Raw genomic sequence first — 16,023 nt, 5'->3', positions numbered from 1 at the left:
AAGTTGTTGAAACCATCGAAAACAGAATGCCTGAAGGGGTTTGGCAAAAATTGGACCATCGGCTTGGTGTGTGCCCTGTGACCAAAGGTGTTCGCGTTGAACATCTTTGAACATTCCATAAAAAGAAACTCAAACTCTCAGATTACTGTATATCAGATGCATGTTTATATCCTTAATAGTTTTCGGGATTTTTAATGTCGAAACTACACGACAAAGCCTAGAATTGTGTTATTATTAAATACTTTATAATAGTCATAGATTATGGAATCACATGAGTGCCAAAAGTAAAAAATAAATAAATAAAAATGAATGAATATAAAGACAAATAAATGAATAAACTGAAATTGAACATTTCTGCCATTGAATTTTACTTCTTTCATTGAAAAACGGGAAAAAAAAAAAAAAACTGGCAATTTTTGTCACTGACTTTTACTTTTTTCTCATTGAAAAACATGAACGTTAAAAACAATGGCAATTTTTTTTCTTTACCTTTCTCTTTTGCAATTGTGTTGGCTTTTACCGAAAGGAACGGTCTGTCAATCAAGTGGCGTTGGGAGGGGCTTTACGAACAGGAATAGTTGTCGATAGCTGATAACTTCTACTAGGGATGGGCAATACCAGTGATTTTGGATTCGATCCGATACCAAGTAATACCAAGGCCAAATATTGCGATCCCGATGTGATATCGATACCGGAAGTTCATAATTTTTTATATATACTGTGTGTGTGTGTGTATATATATATATATATATATATATATATATATATATATATACATATATGTATATGTATGCGCTGGATGGAAATATCGATATTTTGGTATCAATCCGCCCATCCCTAACTTCTACTTTACCTGAAGGAAAGTGACATCTCGGAGCGATGGGGGAGAAAAATCAGCGTCAAGTGCGGTTTTTGATTCATTTATTTGGAAAGATATGGAAAAATCCTTTTCACAACTGCTTCTAGAAGCAGCTGACACGTTGGATGGGTCGCCGCGGCCAACTACCGTCGTACCAACATAACCAAGAAAACCAAACTTAATGCCGGTGTTCTGACGAATGAGTATCCCGGCCGAATTGATATCCAAAGCGCTACTGAGCATGCGCACGACAACCATGCCCCTCCAGGGGTTATCACATGTCAAATGTCCTTCTGGTTCATCCACCATTTTGACTACGCCGTCGTTGCTGTAGTTGTTGCTGCGAGTAATATATGTTTTTAAATATCCTTTTTGTAGTGCCTTTTGACCACTAAACTCTAAGCAATTACGTATATACACGAAAGACTACAATAGGATATTGATGATATTGCGAGATAATAACGTTGTCTGATAAGCAGTAAACATGTTGGTCGCCTGGGTTTTAATAGTGTTTATCGTTCAAGATGGAATATTGAGATTATAGCCGGAGTATCTGAATATTTATAATAATAATATATCTAAAATATATCTAAAAAAAAAAAGTCGATGACAAAAATTTTCATTGTTTTTCAATGACAAAAGTAAAAATAAATGGCAAAATACACTTTTAAATTGTCATGTATTTATTTATTCATTCAATTCTTTTTATATTTATTTATTTATTCTTTTTTTTTTTTCCAGTTTGGCACTCCTGTGATTCCATAGCAGATAAGCTTACAGTACTGTCCTTTCTTTTACTTACTCACATTCATGCACTCACCCCCTGTCACTTGCCTGTCTGTCCTGTCATATGTTTTGTCTCTACACTGTTTTATCATACTGCACAATAATAATAAAAACGTTATTTACCACTTTCATTTTTGGCTACAGTGGATTTGAATAACTCCAGCAAGTGTGTGCTTAGTTTTCAGTAAAGCAAGAGTGCAACTAGGCCAGTGTTAGGCTATTCATCTCCCCACTTTCCGGAGGACAGCCAGTGCTGGCTTTGCTCCATTTATTCATTCAGGGAATACAAACAATACAGAGTGCAGTCAAAAATATACAACGAAGAGTCAGCCTTTTTTATGGCAGTTACAACTGTTTTGTTGATTTAGAGAGTATTAATGCTTCTTTTGGGACAGCGATTTTAAAGCCTTGATAAACTTCATAGAGAGCAGGCTTAGCGGTAATGATATGCACCGTATTAATAGTTGGGAAGTCTAAATCAAAGTATAGAATATCTCTGTACATTACAGTGGTTTGAAAAAGTATCTGAACCATATGGAATTTCTCACATTCCTGCATAAAATCCCCATCAAATGTTATCTGATCTTTGTCAAAATCACACAGATGGAAAAAAAACAGTGCCTGCCTTAACTAAAACCACCCAAGTATTTACAGGTATTCATATTTTTATGAGGATATCTTGCAAACAATGACAGAAGGGGGAAAATAGGTAACCCTCTACCTAAGGAGACTTAAATAACAAACTTACTACTTACTTAATAACTTAAACAATTGAAACCAATTTTTACCAAACAATTTAAGTCAGGTGTGTGCCCAATCACTGATGAGTGGTTTAAAGCTGCCCTGTCAACCATAAAACACACATCTGGTAAGAATTGTCGTGATGAGAAGTAGTGATGCACGATAATGCATTTTTCAACCGATACCGATAACCAATAATTTCCTCCTCATTCCAACCGATAACCGATGATTTCAAGCCGATAATTCTATTAAAAGATTTATGTAAAATTTTAAAGTATACACAAAAGAAAATATTACTGTGCAAAAATATAATTTATTCCTCTTTCTTTCAACATAAAATATGAACAAGTCGTCAATTCAAACATTAAAATAATGACAGATTGTCTGACATTGTGTAATGGTAAACTTTTGGCAACAATTACTTAAAGAGTAAATACCTAAGTTGCCCAAAAATGCCTTTAAAAGTAAGCCATTCCTAACATATATAACATTAATACACTGCAAAACACACCTCCTTAAAACTAGTTAGTTTTAAGTGCAAATCTATTGGCAATAAGTGAAATTATCTGCCATCGCTTCCAGTGTATTTCTCTCAGATTTCTTGGAAGAAAAATAGCTAGCTGAAAATAATCTTAACAGCCTTGCTTTAAGCAATACATTATTATACTTAATCCTAAAAAAAAACAAAAAACTTGGAAGAAGGAAAGATTTTGAATAATATTTGTGGCTACAGAATATTGATTTAAGAATTTGATTATCTACTGTGACTATAATTGATCAGAGAAATAAGTTAAATAATTTGAAAAGTGATTGCTAATGTTATATGCTTTGTTGCACACTGTGAAAATAATTAACTCAAAAGAGCGAGATGTCATGTACCCATTCTGCAGCGCTTTGTTTACATTTGCGGCTTTCACGACATTTGCTTTACAGCAGCTAAACTGATACACGGCAGTACTATTTGGACGGAGTTGGAGCTCGCATCCGCGTGCGTGTTGTTTTGTGCCTGAGTTTTGTTAAGCCGAAAATAAAGGCAGCGTTACAAAGTCATCTGACCGCTCATCATTTTACATACTGAATGCATTATTGACTGGCTGACTTCGTTTTCTCCATGTTTAAATGATCATCTAACCACTGTGCCGTCATGATAAACTTGCTTACTGGACATCACTTTTTCATGAAGAATGGTGGTCGTATAAACTGCATTATTTTTTCTTATCCAGGGCTTTGGTTCTCGGGTCATTTAGGTAAAAAAAAAAAAAAAAACGTGTCTTGCCTCGGCGGCGGTGGTGGTGGCGGCGGCGGCAGCTACGTTCGTACCGGATAATCCGCCCGCCCCAGCCGGTTCGCTGCGGCGTATTCGGGTCCTGGCTCTGCTCGCACGCCGTGGGGGAACGCTTGAGAAACCGGGGTGTTTGCCGGAGGTCCCGAAGGAGGCCTACGGCGAGGCGGCGGCGGCCTGCTGGACCGGCCAGAGCGGCGGGCTCCGTCGGAAGACGGCTACTTGCCGACTATCGGTCTCCAGTCGTGCCGGTGTTTAGCCTTAGATGCGTATTTACCACCCGCCTTGGGCTGCATTCCCAAACAGCCCGACTCTGTATCGTCACAAGCCCTGTAGATTAACTTAGTTAGTGTTTACAATAGCTTTAGCATTCCCGCTAGCAGCAGCCTCGTATTCGTTCCAAAAATCTTTGTGATGCAGTTTTAAATGGCTGCTGGGTTAGTGGTTTTGAATGAGGACGCTTTCTTTCTGCCTCGTGGAACTTCTACGGTACACGTTTCGCAGATGGCGAGAGCGTCGTTTTTTTAGTAACAGCCGCCATAATATTCAACGACTTCTTGTCGTGTAACTCCACCTCCTCAATCCCTCCTCCCTCAGGGGCTTCAGAGAGGGGAGGGGTTGAGGAGGCGGCGTGCTGAATTCTTCGGTTGCGCACATTTGGAGGCTAAATCAAGTATATAATTATCGGATTGCATTATCGGTTGAATTTTTTTATTATCTGGATTATCTGTGTGACGTCATAATTGCCATTATCGGCCGATAATTATCGGTGACCGATATTATCGTGTATCTTTAATGAGAAGCATTGTCTAATGTGTATCATGGCTCGGTCAAAAGAGCTGTCTGAAGACCTCGATCAAGGATTGTTGATTTGTATAAAGCTGGGAAAAGATACAAAACCATCTCTAAAAGTCTGGATGTACATCAATCGACAGTAAGAGAAGTTGTCTACAAATGGAGAGAGTTTGGCACTGTTGCTTCTCTCCCAAGGAGGCCTACCACCAAAGATGACGCCAAGAGCTCAGCGCATAATAATCAGAGAGGTAAAAAAGAACCCTAGAGTGTCTGCTGAAGACTTACAGAAATCACTGGCACAGTCCAATATCTCTTTGCACACATAAACTATATCTAAAACTATGGCCAAGAATGGTGTTAATGGGAGGACTCCGTGGAGGAAGTCACTGCTGTCTAAAAGCCATTGTTGCTCATTTAATGTTTGCAAAAAGGCACTTGGACACTCCACAGAAGTTCTGTCAAAATGTTTTGTGGACTGATGAAACCAAAGTTGAATTGTTTGGGAGTAACACACAACGTCATGTGTGGAGGAAAAATGGAACAGCTCACCAACATCAACACCTCATCCCCACCGTGAAGCAGGGTGGGAGGAGCATCGTGATTTGGGGCTGTTCTGCTGCCTCAGGGCCTGGATAACTTGCAACCATTAATAGATTAATTCTTTGACAAATTTATCAGGATGTTTTGCAGTAAAACCTGAGGTTTGTCTGTCACAGTTGAAGCTAAAAAGAGGATGGATGCTGCAGCAAAAAAAAAAAAAAAAAGATCCAAAACACAGACGTAAATGAACTTCAGAATGGAAAAAAATACACGTTCTGCAGAGGCCAAGTCAAAGTCCAGACTTGAACCCTATTGAGATGCTGTGGCATGACCTAAAGACAGTGATTCATGCCAGACATCCCAGGAATCTGACTGAACTACAGCCGTTTTGTAGAGAAGAATGTGCGAAAATTTGCCCTGATTGATTTGCCAGACTGATCTGCAGCTACAGGAAGCGTCTGGTTGAAGTTATTGCTGCCAAAGAGGGGGCCACAAAATACTAAATGTAATGTTCCACTTACTTATTTTTCCCCTCTCTGTAATTGTTTGCATACTATCCTCATTAAAATATGAAAACCTATATATGTTTGGGTGGTTTTAGTTTGCCTGGTACACCAGACTCACCGCTGTTCCAGCTATTGAGTCTGGCCACCATTCAGCGGATACAATTTCCAGGGCGGAGCAAGCCACAGCAAACAGACAGCGGAGTGGACCAGTGACGGGAAGACATGACGTTAGTAAAACGACGAGGGCAGGACGAGGGACTTGCGCGCAGAAGTAAACATACGAGGAGAGCGGAGTTTATTCAACATGGCTAGCGCGAGACAGACTGTTGTCAATGACTCGTGTCGATGTGTTTTTGGTAATATAAAACTGATTTTACCATGGATTGGAACATATTCTCAGCTCTCCTGTTCACCATCTGTGTTGTTGTGGAGACGACTTTCGACACGCAAGAATGACGTTGCTCGTTAAGAACACGTCACGCAAATAAATGAATCTGATTTGTCGATTGATTTTGTACCTGCTTGAGAGACTGTTAATGGGCTGGGTTCCAGACTTTTCTCTCAGTGTTTGAAAAATACAGGGAGAACAGTCTGGTCGTGCCAGGAAAGGTTTTAGTTAATACAGACACTGTTTTTTCATCTGTGTGATTTTCACAAAGATCAGATCACATTTGATGGTGATTTTAAGCAGAAATATGAGAAATTCCAAAAGGTTCAGATACTGTTTTATACCAATGTACAGTGCTGCTCGAAAGTTTGTGAACCCCACAGCGATGGTCAGATTTTTTGTAAAAAAAAACTAAAATAACCTTATTAAATGTTAAGTTATACCCAAATCCACAATACTGACATTCCAAATAATGGACTGAAACAAAAGAAATAGTTATATTGTCATTCTTTATTTAACAAAAGTGGTTGATTTAAGAAAAACTCAGATATCATGTGTGCAAAAGTATGTGAACCCTTTCAGTTAATAGGATATTGCGCCTCCTTTTGCAGAGATTACCTCAACCAAACGGTTTCTGTAGTGACTAATCAGCCTCTCACATCTACTTTGGGGGATTTTTGCCCATTCTTCCTTGCAGAACGCAGTCAGTTGAGAGAGGTTTGATGGGCGTCTGGCATGAACTGCTCGCTTCAGGTCCCGCCACAGCATTTCAATGGGATTTAGGTCAGGACTTTGACTGGGCCAGTCCAGAACACGAATCTTCTTCTTTTTCAGCCATTCCTTGGTTGTATTGCTGGAATGCTTTGGATCATTATCATGTTGCATGATCCACCTTCTGCCAAGCTTTAACTTCAAAACAGATGGCGTCAGGTTATGTTCTAGGATTTGACAATATTCCTCAGAATTCATGATTCCCTGGACTATGTGGAGTTGTCCAGGTCCTGAGGATGAAAAGCAAGCCCAGATCTTGACATTCCCACCTTCATGCTTCACTGTTGGGAGAAGGTTCTTTTGGTGGTATGCAGTGTTGACTTTTCGCCAGACATGGCGGTTTTGGTTGTGACCAAACAGTTCAATTTTGCACCTACACCAGTTGATGAAAACTCTTTTTAATTTAGTCTCGACAACACAACTGTTAAAAAAACATAAAAAAAACTACTGAATTGATTGATTAGGAAATCAGGTTGAAATAATAGAAAATTCCAAAATGTTGAGGGGGTTCACAAACTTTTGAGCAGCACTGTATGTGCCCTGACTAGTATGTGTTAGGTTTTGTGTTGGTTTCTCCTAGTGTGACTTGTCCCTGTGATTACCCATTGCTCTCACCTGTGTGTGTTTTCCCAGTGTATCCTGCAATCTGCATCCACCTGTGTTACCCAGCTGTTCTTCGTCTCGTTACCCCTTGTCTGCGTATATAATGACCCAGTTTCTTGTCACTCCTTGTTGCCTCATTGTCTATGTCAATGTCAGCGTCCATGTCCATGTAAAAGCCAAGATCCTGTCCAAGCCCTCGTGTATCCCTCCCTCCGATTTAAGTAAGTTTTGTTTGAATCTTGCCCTTTTGATCCCCAGTGGTTTTGGTTGTACTTTGTGTTTTTGTTAGATATCATTCAAACGTTTTTTGAGTTCATCGCCATCTGCCTCCTGCCTTGCATTTTTGTTTCCTGCGTTTGGGTCCACACACACCTGCCTGCCCAGCATTTCCTGACAAGTATGTATGTGCCCCGACTCTGGACTAGACAACGTTTTAACCCAGTATTTGCCTAAAGGATGGTTTCCAGGAAGTCTCCAGTTCAGCTGTGACCTTAAGTGCAAGACCGGTATGTAATGGATGGATGGGTAGTATCTGTTTGACTGTATGACGAAAGTGCTATCTGTTTGCATCTCCTCCTATTTGGCCCAAAATTCAATTATGTTTTTTTTATTTGATACCTTAACTTGGTCCCATGTTGTTACCATGCAAAACTTAACCTTTATCCCTGTTATTTCCACTTTTCTGTCATTTGCATTCACTCTATAACCTTCTTTCCACGAAGCTCTCAGTTGGCTGACTCACCTGGTTCAGCTTCGCAGTGGGTGTACGTCACCTGGGAGGGAGGGACAAGGACGATGAAGTCAGGAGAGGAAAACTGGAAGGAACGAGGTCTGCTGCAGTAACAAGGTGAACCAAGGTGGGGATAGACATGGATGTCACGTAGTAGGAAAGCCTTTCCTCACACACGTGCACAAGCAAGTTGAAGTGAGAGCCAATGCGAATGTCGTTAGTCTCGGAGGTGATTCTGAACCTGTAATGAGATTCCAAGGCTGCCCTGTTAGGAAGAGTTGTGTCACCACTAACAACCTGCTCAATTCGCTTACGCTGCAGTCAGCATACATACATGACCACTTATTGTATATTAGGGGTGTAAATCACCAATTTCATGGCAGTACAATATCGATTCTTTGGATGATTATACAATATTTGACGATATTTTCCCATTACAGAGTCTGCCACGATTTGATTTCAATTAAAACCTTTTAATCGATTTAATACGACGTTGAGTACATATTGTACAGTTACATTCACCAAAAGCAATGAAAAATACAAGTTTTAATGTTTTTTTTTTTTCACAATTTTGTGGCTGAAACATTTCAGACATTATAGTGAAAACCATTTTTTAAACACAAAATCATATACCGAAATTTTCGGACTAAAAGCCGCTACTTTTTTCCTTCATTTTGAATCCTGCGGCTTGTAGTGTAGTGCGGCTTATTTGTTGATTTATTTGGGTTAGTAGGTAACACTTTATTTAAAAGAGCTGTCATAAGACTGTCATAAGACCATCATAATTATGACATGACACTGTCATGGGCATTACTGATTGCTGAGTGTCATCTGACAAATTTTGTCACTAACTCCATTTATGTCCAGCTCGGATCTTTTACGTCAAAAGCATTCATTAATGCTAATGACATTGTCATGTCATAATTATGATTGTCTAATGACAATTAAAAAAAAATTGTCAAATAAAGTGTTATTAGATACCGTAACTAGCAATTAATGAAACAACTGGAACAGTAACTGAAGAAATAACACTGAACATGAATTTTGATTGTTATTTACATCAGTAGCGCTGCAATGCATGCTAAGAGGCATGTTGGACAACAACAGTATTGACAGCAGGTGGCAGCAGAGGTTGACTGTCCCCCCCAAGGGAGCAGTTATGGTCAAATGAAGCTTCTTGAAGCAATGAAGATTTGTGGCCAATTGGTTCAAAGCCCAATGGGGTTCATTTGGTCTTATGACAGTTTTATGACACTTTTATCCAAAAAAAAAAAGTGTTACCCTATCCCATGATACAGTAAGGACAGCTGCGGCTTATAGTTCAATGCGGTTGATCTATGAACAAATGCCGTTTTCGTGTCAAATTTGGTGGGTAGCTTATAGTCAGTTGCGCCTTATTGTGTGAAAATTACGGTATAAAATTTGACGATGTTGATCGATGTTTTGCATTTTAATTGATTCAAGTGCACACACTAAAAGCCTGTGAAATAAGTGTAGTTAATTGCAGAAACGGTTGACCATTTTTTTTTTCCTTTTTTGCTTTCAAGTCAGTGTCTGAAGGTTTTGTGCTAATGCTAACTGATTCATAATTCCCTTTACCTTGAGTAAAGACTACATATCTAGACGGCAAAAAACGAACCTAAAGGGGGATTTTTCTGTCATTTTACTTTACTCTAGACCTGGTGTTCTTTTGATGATGTGTGGAGTTTAATGCATTTATTATACTCAATCTTACGATAGATACCTACGGATATTTTTATAGCTATTTCACTATCGATGGCGTAGGTTTGCATAGGGACTGGCGGGACAAAACACTACCAACTTTGCAGGATGCTCAAATTGTCCACACCAACTTTAAAGCAATCTTATTTGCATTAAATAATGACTTCAGTTATATAGGCAGGGGTGCACATATTTTTTTTGCGCAGGTTCTCAGAGGAGGACCTGGAGATGTGACTTGGTCCTCATTGAGCTTGAGAGCCGACCCGCCTGATGCGATAAAATTATGACAAGCTTTACCTAGAGCCAATTAACTTGAATTAATTATAGTAACAATTAATGCTTGATTATCAACTGGCACAACAAAATTGCCATTACTTTGAAGTGAAATGTAAAGAAATAAACATAAAAGCACTAATTCAAAATAAAGGGCATTATGCGGCTCCCACATTAACTCCAAGCCTTTGTAAAAGTGGGCTGTCTTCCTCTAAGAGCTCATTGAACGTGTATGTTTAGCTTTGTGAAATGCGAGCAAAAACACGTTTGTCAGTGCATGGCGCTGTTCTTAACTTTATTCCGCCACTTGTCCATAGGGCGAGTGGGGTCCTGTCGACATTGATAGTTTGCTTAATTGCCACATACTGTTTTTTTCGTGCTTTTCAAAGTTTGGATGGCTGAAATTCTTTGACCCTGCGTAAAATGCGCTGCTCTTATCAGTGAAATTGGGATTCTCACGGCAAATTTTGGACTACATTTCCGTGCGAGCATCATTTGCTTCTAGCCATGGTACCTCCTGCAGCCACTTTTCAGCAAAAGTCCTTTTTTTTTTTTTGGTAGCTCCGGTGACGTCTCTGTCGTCTGTCTTTTGACGGGGGTTAAGGAACACGGAAATAATTACTTAGTGGGGCCGGCCTCTTTGACATTTTGAGAAGTGCTTTTCTCGTGTCCGCCGCGATTACAGCGGTCAGCCATCGGTACGCAAAAGCGCATAGAAGCCGTTGAGGGCCAGCGCGTTTGTCTACGTCCAGTCCTTATGTGCACCCCTGTATATAGGTCATTTAGATTGTCTTTCCATATGTTGTATGGATAGAATTGACCCTACCATTATTAAGTGAATGTTCAGACTTACATTTACCCCCTTTCACTTGCTGAATGTGCTGGTCCCCCCCCCCCCCCAAACATGTTTGATTGGCTGATGACTAGACCCCCACCTTACTCCCCCTCCCAACTCAAACGCGCACACACAACTCCTACAGAAATACATGCCGCCTCCTCCGCCCCCTTCGAAGAGGAAGGATATTAGAAGTCCTTTTCAGCCAGCAGCAGCAACTGTAAGTAATGTAAAAAGATGTCAATGTTGTGGACAGTGGCGAACACGCCACTAATTTTGTTACTGACAGTTCGACCTGCATCAATTTTAGCATAGCATTAAACTGTGTAAACAAAAATACACCTCCTTAAAACGAGTTATATTCCCTTATTTTCTGTGTAAATCTTCTAGAAATAAGTGAAATTATCTTTCAGTGCTTCAAGTAAATTTTACTCATATTTCTTGAAATAAGGAAAATAGCTAGCTGAAAGTAAGTTTGACAGACTTATATATGGTCTAATTATAAATTTGCAGTGTGTTTTCTACTGTTATCTTTAATTGAACTGTGAGAAATGTAGTGAACTCTGCCGGAAACTATAGAACCAGCGAAACGTGAGCAAGACGCTGCTTAGTGAGAGGTTCCAGGACACAGTGTCTGTTTCACAGAAAAGTGTTGACAGTCAAAAAACCACATGCTGCTTCTTTTCTTTTTGTAAACGACCTGGTTTAGAAGGAAAGAAGGTTAGAGCATGTTGTGACTTTACACTTTTGAAACCAAATACCTGTTAGTGCATTCATCAAAATGTATTCATTTTTTTCTACTGTATTTATTTAAAATATTTTTATTTGCAGCTTCTGCAGACATTATTTTCAGATAATAAAACATTAATCATAATCGAGATAAAAAGTTGAATCATGATTGAGAATTTTTTTTCAATCCACTGATGCACTTTAGAGATTTAAATAAGGGAAAAGAAGATTTAAGACAACCAATTAAAGCAACCTATGACTCTTGTGGTGAAGGACAATGTAGGCTAGAGATCCCAATCGATCGGGTCCGATCACGTCATTTTCAAAGTATCGGAATTGGCAAAAAAATATTGGCCATGCCTTTTTTTTAATATATATATATATTTTTTAATTAACCCTTTAAGGTCTGGGCCTATTTTGTCTGATTTTGCATGCCTTTGAAGTTGCCTTTATATTTCAAAGAAAGAATTGTTTACAATGGCCTGGTTTGGTCCCTTTTTTTGTGACACCTTGAACTTCATGTCCAAACTGTTGTGTCCTTCACTGACCAATTATAAATCATCATTTTGGGCCCAAAAAGACCAAAAATTCCAAAATCGTTTTGTCAAAATTTTTAATATTGATGTCCAATTGACAACCAAACATGCGTAACGAACCGTTTTGAAACTTTGTAATATTTATTCAACATGTTAGGATGAAAATTCAACCCAAAAAATTTTGAACAAATAGTCTTATATTTGACAATTCAACATAAACAACAGGTATAGCCATAGGCGTTTTTTGCCTTTATTCATGCTCTAGTCAAAACAGGTTATATACAGCAAACCAAACAGTGAAGAACAGTGAAAAAATGTATAGCATCTAACACAAAAAGTGTTTAGAGCCCATCTCTTTATGAGTTTAGGTATTGCGGCCCATCACCTGATGAAAACTATGTACACACAATCAAGCTTCTTGAACACACATTTATATACACAAATTGAGAAGACTGATTGTGGGGAAAAAATATATATATATATAACATTGGGGGGAAAAGTATTTTCAAAAATATTTACAATAAACAAGTTAAAAAATGTTCAGGCATGCCACTCCGAAAAGCAGTTTCGTCCTGGAATTAGACATAGGGCGACATCACACAGCCCACACTTCCATGGGGTGTCGGTCCTCTTTCCACCCTTCCATTTTCATTTCACTTTACTTTTATTTTCACTATAAATGTACATGAAAAAAGTCAGTATTTATGAAAATAATAAAGTATAAAATAAAAATATATACAGCAATAAATAATAATGGAAATCTATATGTATGACAATAGAAGAAATACCATAGCTGAATATGTGCTACATCCCTAATCTTCATATAGAAAGAAGAACACCACAAATGATAAATTCCTGCCTGGGATACACACAGTGCACTTACGACTTTGATCTGTTATGCACATTATTATATACACAAACACACACTTATATTGCATCAAAATTAACTTTGTCTTGCAATATCAAAAGAAACTTTCAAAAGAAACTTTTTCAGCATAAAAAAAAAAAAGTGAGTTTGCTTACCTCCGCTCATCGATGGCGTCACCCACGTGTTCAAATCAGTCTCTATCTTCACTCGAGGACTCTTCCGAAGAAGACGATGACGACGAATTTGGACCATCCTCTTCCTCAAGTTGATCAAAAATTAATAATTGCGCAATAATTGCTTGCGCTAAATTTAGTCGCTGCTCGATCCAAACGGCCGTCGCTCGTCACCTCGCTGCTTCAGAACACTCCTCCCTCTCGTTCGGTGGAACCTCGCACGGCAGTTATATTTATAAAAAAAAAAGACGCATTTTGTGCTTCCACTGTGACTTCGAAAGGGTTCGTTTGATTTGTGTTTTTTTTCATGGAGCTTCCGTTTTGAAAAAGGACAAGAAATGATGGAAATATAGACATAAACAAATGATCCATGCAGCGTTTTAATGTTTTTTGAGAGGACAATAAAACTATAAAACTTAAATGACAATATCTCACGTTTTAGTTGGTCGATTGACTTCAAATAATAACGAGAGTAAACCGCAACTTCCGCACTTTAAAACGAGACCAACCAACGGCATGTGGGTGACGTAATTAAAACGTGAGGGCACTTCAAAGACGACGTGCGCTGAGGACGCGCCGGCGCGTCCTTCGACTCTCAAGGGTTAAATCGTTTTGTAATTGTATTTAACGTTACAGACATAATATGTTACACTCATCCAGTCTTTAGTTTAGGCTTAAGGTAGGGTTATCAAATTTATCCTGATAACGGCGGTAATTAATTTTTTTAAAAATGTATCACGTTAAAATATTTAACGCAATTAATGCATGCGCTGCACGACCCACTCACGCAGTCGCACTCAATCTGTAATGGCGCCGTTTTACCTATATAGAGAGATAAAAGGCAGCGTAAAATGAGTAGAGTGAATTTTGGCAGCCTTTGGAGCCTTTTTTTAATTGGCTAAAGCCTTACAATCCCTCTCACTGCGATTAGAAATATCATGTGAAGCAATGTGGGGAACGCAGAGAAGATATATTAATTGGTAGCACTACGCACAGTCATGGTTCCACTTCCCATCATGCATTTGGGCATGGCTACAGTATCATTTACTGAAAGCTCAACAAATACACTAGATGACAATATTTAGTCACAATATACAAAGTCACAAGTCTTTCTATCCGTGGATCCTCTCACAGAAAGAATGTTAATAATGTAAATGCCATCTTGAGGATTTATTGTCATAATAAACAAATACAGTACTTATGTACTGTATGTTGAATGTATATATTCGTCCGAGTTTTATTCATTTTTTTCTTAATGCATTCCCAAAATGTATATGATCGGGAAAAATTATCGGGAATGATTGGAACTGAATCGGGAGCAAAAAAAATATCGGGATCGGTAGATACTCAAACTAAAACGATCGGGATCGGATCGGGAGCAAAAAAACATGATCGGAACAACCCTAATGTAGGCTAACATGTAGTTCCATGTTTAGGTTCAGGAGTATCTCCCCCAGCAGCCCCCCCCCCCCCCCCCCAAAAAAAAAAAAAAACAACCACTGCAAATTTCCTTTATATGAAGCAAGGGGGACTTCCCCTTCCTACGAAAATAATATTTTTAACTTTTTCCATTTTTACGTAGGAAATACATCAGCATACTCGTGGTAAATGTAGCCCTGACCCCCATTTACCCAGTCTTTTTGGTCTTATTAATGTCCTGTCCACAGCAAAAGTGTACATGCAGGTTATGCTGTTATATAGCAATGTTGAGACCAAACATATGCCCCTGTTTACTATGTTTCCATTCCCTTTTTTTCTTTTCCAGTGAACATTTTGTATTGAGCCTGCCCTAGGTTTTACTGTGAATAGTATTTTAAACCTGGAATAAATAAATAATGTCAATGCCAAGTTTTGAAGGTGTTCTTGGGTATGAAGACCATATTTATTTGATTTGCCCGTGGAAGTCTGCTTTCCGCTGAGTGCCTTTCTAGTTAGGGTCTCCCCAGTATTTTTGAGTGCTGCCAATTTTGGCATCGTGTAAAATCCAGCCATTATGATTGGATTAAGTAAAGCTAGAGGGGTAAAATGGATTATAATATTTTTCATGGTAAAATGAAATGCAGTACTTGTAACCACATAAAATACGGGGGTAGTTCTACGTGAACCTCCCATTAAGCCAGGAGCTGTCAGCGTGAATTAAGAGCTTCTGCTGTCACAAAAGCACCCCCGAGGAAACGTGCTTGTTTGACCTTAAAGCCGAAGGAGCTTTTTAGAAGAGCAGAGCTCGCTTTTGTCCGGGAGTGTTCGCATGACAGAGGAGACTGTAATAGCCGTATTTGTAGCCATCTATCGCTTCACTGTCAGCGATCATGCACAGATGGAGTGCTTTTCGTAGCAAGTAAAGTGACCGACTGTACACACAACTGAGGACATTGTAAGATGAAAGAGAGTAAGTGGCCAAACATTCCTTATATTACATCAAAACAAAAACAGGGGAAAATAAGAAGTTTATAGACTTTAAGGACAGTTACCCATTAGAGGGCTTTTCTTTGTCTTATATTCTTAAGTGATTTACTGTAGTTCGAATGCAGAGCCCTGTTAAAAAGTGCAAATTACTTGAAGAGTGTAACCGAGACAGTGTGTTACTACTTGCCACTTGAAAACGACAAGCGACGCCTGTAGATGCTTGAGCCTTTCTGCCTTAAATGCATGTCTGTTTAAGTGGAGTACTCACATACCGACATTTAGCACCCATAAACTGTCAGTTTTTGGGCCACTGGAAAACTCAGTGTTTGTCTGCAGCCCTTGGTATGGGGTGTGATAAAGGAAAAGACAACACTTTTATCATATGCATATAAACAAAAATCTTGTTTGATAAATTGAAGAAACACAAACTTTCATTTTCTAATGTGTAATTATGGAGAAAAGCCATTTATGGCGGACAGT

The 16,023-nt window shown here is 38.9% G+C and overlaps 1 long non-coding RNA gene across 1 annotated transcript in view; it reads left to right on the top strand.

Moving 5' to 3' along the window:
- LOC130905104 (uncharacterized) overlaps window positions 1-16,023 on the top strand; it is a 37,970-nt gene that overhangs the window by 9,233 nt on the left and 12,714 nt on the right. Inside the window, exons 2-4 of the long non-coding RNA XR_009061033.1 lie at window positions 7,561-7,668; window positions 7,727-7,777; window positions 7,994-8,128. This is a non-coding gene — a long non-coding RNA (uncharacterized LOC130905104). The remainder of the gene's footprint in view (window positions 1-7,560; window positions 7,669-7,726; window positions 7,778-7,993; window positions 8,129-16,023) is intronic.

Source organism: Corythoichthys intestinalis, chromosome 17, assembly GCF_030265065.1.
Source record: "Corythoichthys intestinalis isolate RoL2023-P3 chromosome 17, ASM3026506v1, whole genome shotgun sequence".
Taxonomy (NCBI): domain Eukaryota; kingdom Metazoa; phylum Chordata; class Actinopteri; order Syngnathiformes; family Syngnathidae; genus Corythoichthys; species Corythoichthys intestinalis.
The sequence above is the reverse complement of the archived record's forward strand: the minus strand, read 5'-3'. Positions and strand labels throughout refer to the sequence as shown.